The sequence below is a fragment of the Crocodylus porosus genome, unplaced genomic scaffold, assembly GCF_001723895.1.
Source record: "Crocodylus porosus isolate Cpor-Errol unplaced genomic scaffold, CroPor_comp1, whole genome shotgun sequence".
Lineage (NCBI taxonomy): Eukaryota > Metazoa > Chordata > Crocodylia > Crocodylidae > Crocodylus > Crocodylus porosus.
Window position 1 is genome coordinate 139,007,896 of NW_017728906.1, and position 6,000 is coordinate 139,013,895.

Genomic DNA, 6,000 nt, shown 5'->3' on the forward strand with positions numbered 1-6,000 from the left:
AGATTAGCCTTTCCTTTCCTGTTGTCCCCAACTTCATTTAATAAGCATCTTTGCTCCTAAAGGATTAGCACTTGCCTCATGTTGGCTGCTTCATGCTTGGCCTTAACAGGGACCATTGCGAGCAAAAGAGTGAAAGTCACTCTTCTCAGTTGTGGGTCTCACTACAGTAATGAAGAGAAGCAATTATCGTTAGAGCCCTGATTTACCCCTTTAGTTCCAGAATAGAGCAAGCTTAGTCGGTTGGGAGGCAGCAGAGAGCAATGTGTTAGATAATTAGGCCTAGAAATAGGTTAATTGGCCTTTACAGAACTCCAGGTTGTCCCAGTTAGACTACTTCCTATACCCATATTACTTTGTTTAAAGCTAGCTTGAGTAACTCTATACTGTAGGGGCTTCAATAGACAAACTTCATAAGATTTTTTTAGAGGCTTCTATATTGGCCAAATTTGAGCAGATTTTCACAAAGAGAGCAAGGGCTACATCTTTGTCTGAAAGGAATCATCATTTGTCAAATCTCTACTCCAAAGTAAAGGGGCACTCAAGTTTCCTAATGAAATGTTGGTATTTTTTATCATAGGCAAATTCGAAAAGTTTTTCTTAACCTCAACCTAAGGCATGGTTGAATTTTTTCTAGCTGATACTTTCCAAAACATTGAGTTCAAGCAGAAACTCAGCTATAGAAAATGTCACTTGAAAGAAAAAAAAGCTGGACAAAGTTAGAACCTAAAGACCACAAGGTCCTGTAGGAGAAAGTGTTAGGCAGTCTTAACTAGAATAGGTGCTACCTTCTGCCTATAACAGTTCTTTTAAAGGCATTTAAATATTTTTACTGCCTAGTTCTTTTTTCTTAATTCAAAATTGGTATTAGTTTAAATACCATTCTGATTTTTCAACCTTCACTTCTCAGAATTTTATATACTACAAATCACCAATCACCCTTTTTCCCAAACAACAAACAGCAAACGAACAGTGATTTTCCATTGTTAAGCTTTTCCTCTCTTACCTATTTTAATACTAAGAAAAACAAAGTACAAAAGTACTTTATCAGAACCTAGCTGTAGCTATTAGTAGCAATGCTAAATGCTGAAGGTCTAATCATTTTTTGACTGTGGAATTTAGGATAGGGCCCAGAGGATAGTAGAAATAAAATGTTACTTCTCTGTTTCTGGATGAAACTGTCATCAGTATAGAACTAAAACTATTAATGCTAGAAGAAGGGTCACTGACATTTGAAAAGAGACATGTCAAAAAATATAATAGAGAGAGGCCAAGAAGACAGAGCCATATATGTTTTTAAAAATGCTATTTAAATTGCTTCAATGAAATGCAGCCAATTATTTAAGTTCTAAAAATGTCATGACCCACACTTTATCTGTTAGACAAATGGGCTTTGCTTATGCATCAGTGAAAAATGTATTTCACTGCTATGCAAAGATCACTTACCAAACTAAATTCCATTGAATGAATGGTGATCTTTAAATTCCTAGTTTGAGTGAACTGCTTCAAGGAAAGATGACCTGAAGAGAGATGGACTTTGGGAGCCTTGGCAGCTGCATAGCTTCTAGGGCATGTACAAGGTCAAATATTAGTTCTACTTCACTTATAGTCATTAAAAATCAACTGTGCATGAGGCACACACCATTATAGATGTTACTCATGGAAATGCTATTACCCCTCCATACAGAGAAAAAGCCTTGAAGGAGTTCCGACCTTTATGACAGGAAGCTCATTTTAAAAGTGTTGTTTTTTTTTTAATTTTTCAAGGCAGTGGGAAAGGTGTGAAGGGTTGGGAAAACACATAAAATTCTCTCTCTCCTTAGGTGGCTGTACAGGGCCCATTTGCAATCAGATCCTGCCTTCTAGGAAGACAGGCTTGTGAACTATTAGCCTCTTGGAAAGAAACATGCCGAAAGGGTACATAGAAAAAGTGGGGCATATGCCTCAACTCTGTACTACCCATGAAACAAATCAGGGAACATCCTATGCTAATCAATGCAAATGCATTTGGCTAATGCAAAATGTGAACACCACATGGCCAGATACTGTTCAGCCTCTTGTACATTGAAGAAGACTTAGACATTTATGTTTGATTCGCTTCCACCCTGTGCAAGTCCCTGAAAATCCATTTATGCATCTATGTACTATCACCTTAGCCTTAAGACAGTAACCTCAAGTCACAAAAAAGCAGTAAGAAGAAGACCCACGCAGCTTTTGTCTTACCATATTTTCAGGGACTTGGACAGGATGGAACAGGTTCACAGTTGGGTGCCTTAATCCACTTATGCATCTAATGAAATGCAATAAAATCTGGTCCCATCTGTCAGGCATTTTATTGGTAAGAAATACCAGTTTCTTATCTATCATAGCCTTCTCCACACATCCCGGTGCCATACTGCTATCTTTAAGGAAGTCCTACAGCTTATTTTGAAGCGGGAAGTAAGAGAATGCTGCGATGAATGATGTTTTCTCACTTTTCCACTGAGAAATCATCAACGCTCTCTCCAGATTTTCACTGGTGTTAACACATTTGTTCTGAATTGTATCATTTACACTTACTCCTTGGTGTGGCTTGATATCTTCAAAAGTCAAAGTCAAAAGTCTAAGTTCACTATTTATTCTTTCCTGCTGAAAAATCTCTGTTCACCTTTTATTTTTTTATAAATCTGATCTACCAGCAAAATAGAATTCCCATCAAACCTTGTTATTTTTTTATTTATTCTTTTAAATAGAAGATAGCAAAATGTTAATCAGGCATATTTACTACCAGAATCCATGAATGATTTGGAACTTTCCACTTTTCTAGGATGCGACTCTTTTCGTAGAAGCTCTTCTTATAGTATTCTATTTTTTCTTACTGTTTTTTCCCATTTTTATTTTCATTATTTATTTTCTTGCCTGTACCTACTTTTTCATACCATTATATAACTTGGAAGCCCCACACATTTTAAATCTCTTTTAGAGGTTTTTTATCTAAAGTTTAGCTTGTTTTATCCTAACATCTCTTCAATATTGCACAGGTTGCATAGGCTATTTTTTGGAATAGAATCAATATATAAATAATTATTCTTTCCTACTCTGCTCCAGATTTTCTTGAGATGATTTTGACTTCTAAATAACTTATCTTTACATAATCTCCAAACATAGTGGCACCTTGAATCTCCCCTCAGCCAGTATGGAAGCCTAACCAAGGTTTAGGTTATTGGTTCTCAAGTTCCATATATCTAAATGTGATAGGATCCCAGCTAGATAGGAGGAAGTTTTAGTAAAGTTCCTCAGGTCTATAGGGGAAGCCCTAAAATTAGGAATAAATGGAGTTTAAATAAACTTTTCATTTTATAAGGTGACAAGGGCTAGCAAACATCTCAAACAAAATTTGGCAGGTGATTGCTTTTTCATATTTTAGGTTACTTCGAAAGTAACCTGGTGCATCATTTTAGCTGTAGTGAGTTATCATGGAGTGTCATCAAGAAGAAGCTTGCTTGGCACAACTGCAAACTTGTCTGGTGTCTGAGGGTGATGACAGCCATGGTCTAACTCATGGTGCTTCACATACTTTCACTGTTGGATCAGGAGGGTGGATGAATGGCAGGGATCCTGTTTTTTTCTGATAACCCCCACCCCAATTTTCAGATTAAAAATGTAACCCCAAATCATTTTTTTCCTGTGGTTAAAATGAAATGCCCTATGTACGGTATGTTTCATTTTGATATTTATGTAGGTGGCATTTAATTTTAATCAGCACAGATTCATAGCGGGTAGATCATGCCTGACTACCTTTTTTTCTTTTTATGACCAGTTAAAAAAATACTGAGGAGTTGAGGTAGATGTCACTTACTTGGATTTTAAGAAGACCTTTGATATGGTATCTCACCCTATTCTCATAAATAAACTGAGCTGCTGTGACGTAAATGGTTACATGGTCAGGTGGTGGCAAATAGGCTTAGGGGTCGCACTCAGAGACTGGTTGTGGACATGTCAGTATTGCCCTGGAAAGATGTGGGCACTGGAGTCCCACAAGGCTCAGTCCTTGGACCTGTTCTGTTCAAAGTCTTCATCAGAGACTTGGGTGAGGCCACAGAGATCATTCTGTCCAAATTCACAGATGATACCAAATTATGGGATAAAGTTAACACACTAGAGGGCAGGGAATGAATCGAGGTGGATCTGGACTTGTTGGAAAAGTGGACAGAACAGAATAGCATGCAGTTCAACAAAGACAAGTGCAGAGTGCTACACCTAGGAGTCATCAATGTGACAAAGTGATCAGTAAAGCAAACCACACTTTATCATGCATTAGCAGGTGCATGATGAACAGGTTCAGGGAGCTGATATTTCCCTTCTTTGCAGCATTGGTCAGGCTGCAGTTGAAGTACTGGGTCCAATTTTGGGCACCATACTTCAAGAGGGATGTGGACAACCTCAAGAGGGTTCAGAGGAGGGGCACTTGTATGGTTAGGGGCCTGCAGGCAAAACCCTATGAGGAGAGGCTGAGGGACTTGGATCTCTTCAGCCTCCACAAGAGAAGGCTCAGAGGTGATCTTGTGACCACCTAAAGATTCCTTGGGGTGAGGGGGAAGCAAGGGATATGGGATGCTCTGTTTACCAGGGCACCTCTGGAGTAACTAGGAACAATAGCCACAAACTGACAAAGAGCAAATTTAGGAAGAACTTCATTATGGTAAGTGTTGCCAGAATCTTCAATGGGCTTCCAAGGGAGGTGGTGCTCTTCCCTACTTTGTGGGTCTTTAAGAGCAGGCTAGACATGCACCTGGCTGGGGTCATATAACTCCAGCACTCTTTCCTCACCAAGGCAGGGGGTTAGACTCAATGATTTACTGAGGTCCCTTCCAACCCAAACATCTATGAATCTATCAATCACAAGAAAATATGGATTTTGGGTTACTTTTCTTAATATGATAATTGGGGATTTTCTTATTAAAGAAAATCAGGATCCCTTGTAATTGAGCTCCACTTTAGGGCTGATCTAGGGAGAGAGGCTGTATGGCTGCTGTGTCTGTCCCCTGTCCTGCTCCCATCTTCATGCTCCTGTGCTCTCTCAGGATAGGATGGGGGAAGGCAGGGAAGGGAAGACTATTCTGGGGTTTCCCCAGCCTGCTCTGGAGTGGAGGGGGTTGATAGGAGCCCCCAACCTTGGACAGAGAGGGTCCAATCTACCCATTCCACCCTCCAGCATTGTCTGGGAAACCCCCAAACTGAAATCACTGCCTTTCCATTTCCACTTCTCATTCTGAAGATAGGGCACTTACATACATGTGGGGAATCTGCTCCAACACTCTGGAAATCCAGCACATCAGCGTGGACTTGATTAACTGCGTCTTCTCGAGGATGTAAATTGATACATGCTGGCAGCCTCATACGTCATGTGTATTAGTAGCACAGCACACATCAGCACTGAGAAAATGGTGGTGGTGCACTTTGAACTAAAAAACTTTCAATGTGCTTTAGTTCAAATTGCACCACCACCGTTTTTTCAGTGCTGACGTGCCCTGCACGACTTATAAACTTGGCAGAGCCAGGTGCTTTTAATTAGCATGGCTTGCTAATTAAAAGTGTCTGGCACCGTGGCAGAAGTACATGTAAAAATGTCCCATAGTGCCCAGAAGAGGGCTGGGCTGTTTTTGGTGTCCACTGACAAATATTGATGAAGGCTCTTCATGTTGAAGTACCTTTCATAGTTTCATAATTTCAAAGTTAGTAGGGCCTGAAGGGACCAGAGCAGATCATCAAGTCCCTGCCATGGCAGGAAACAGTACTGGCATCAAACGACCCCAGCAAGGTGTACATCTAGCCTCGTCTTAAAGACCCCCCAAGGTAGGAGCCAGCACCATTTCGCTTGGAAGTTGGTTCTAGATCCTAGTCACCCTGACAGTGAAGTAGCACCTCCTGATGTCTAATCTGAATTTACCCACTGCCATCTTGTGACTGTTATTTCTAGTCACTCCTGGTAGTTCTCAGGGGAACAGGGATTCCCCCAATGCC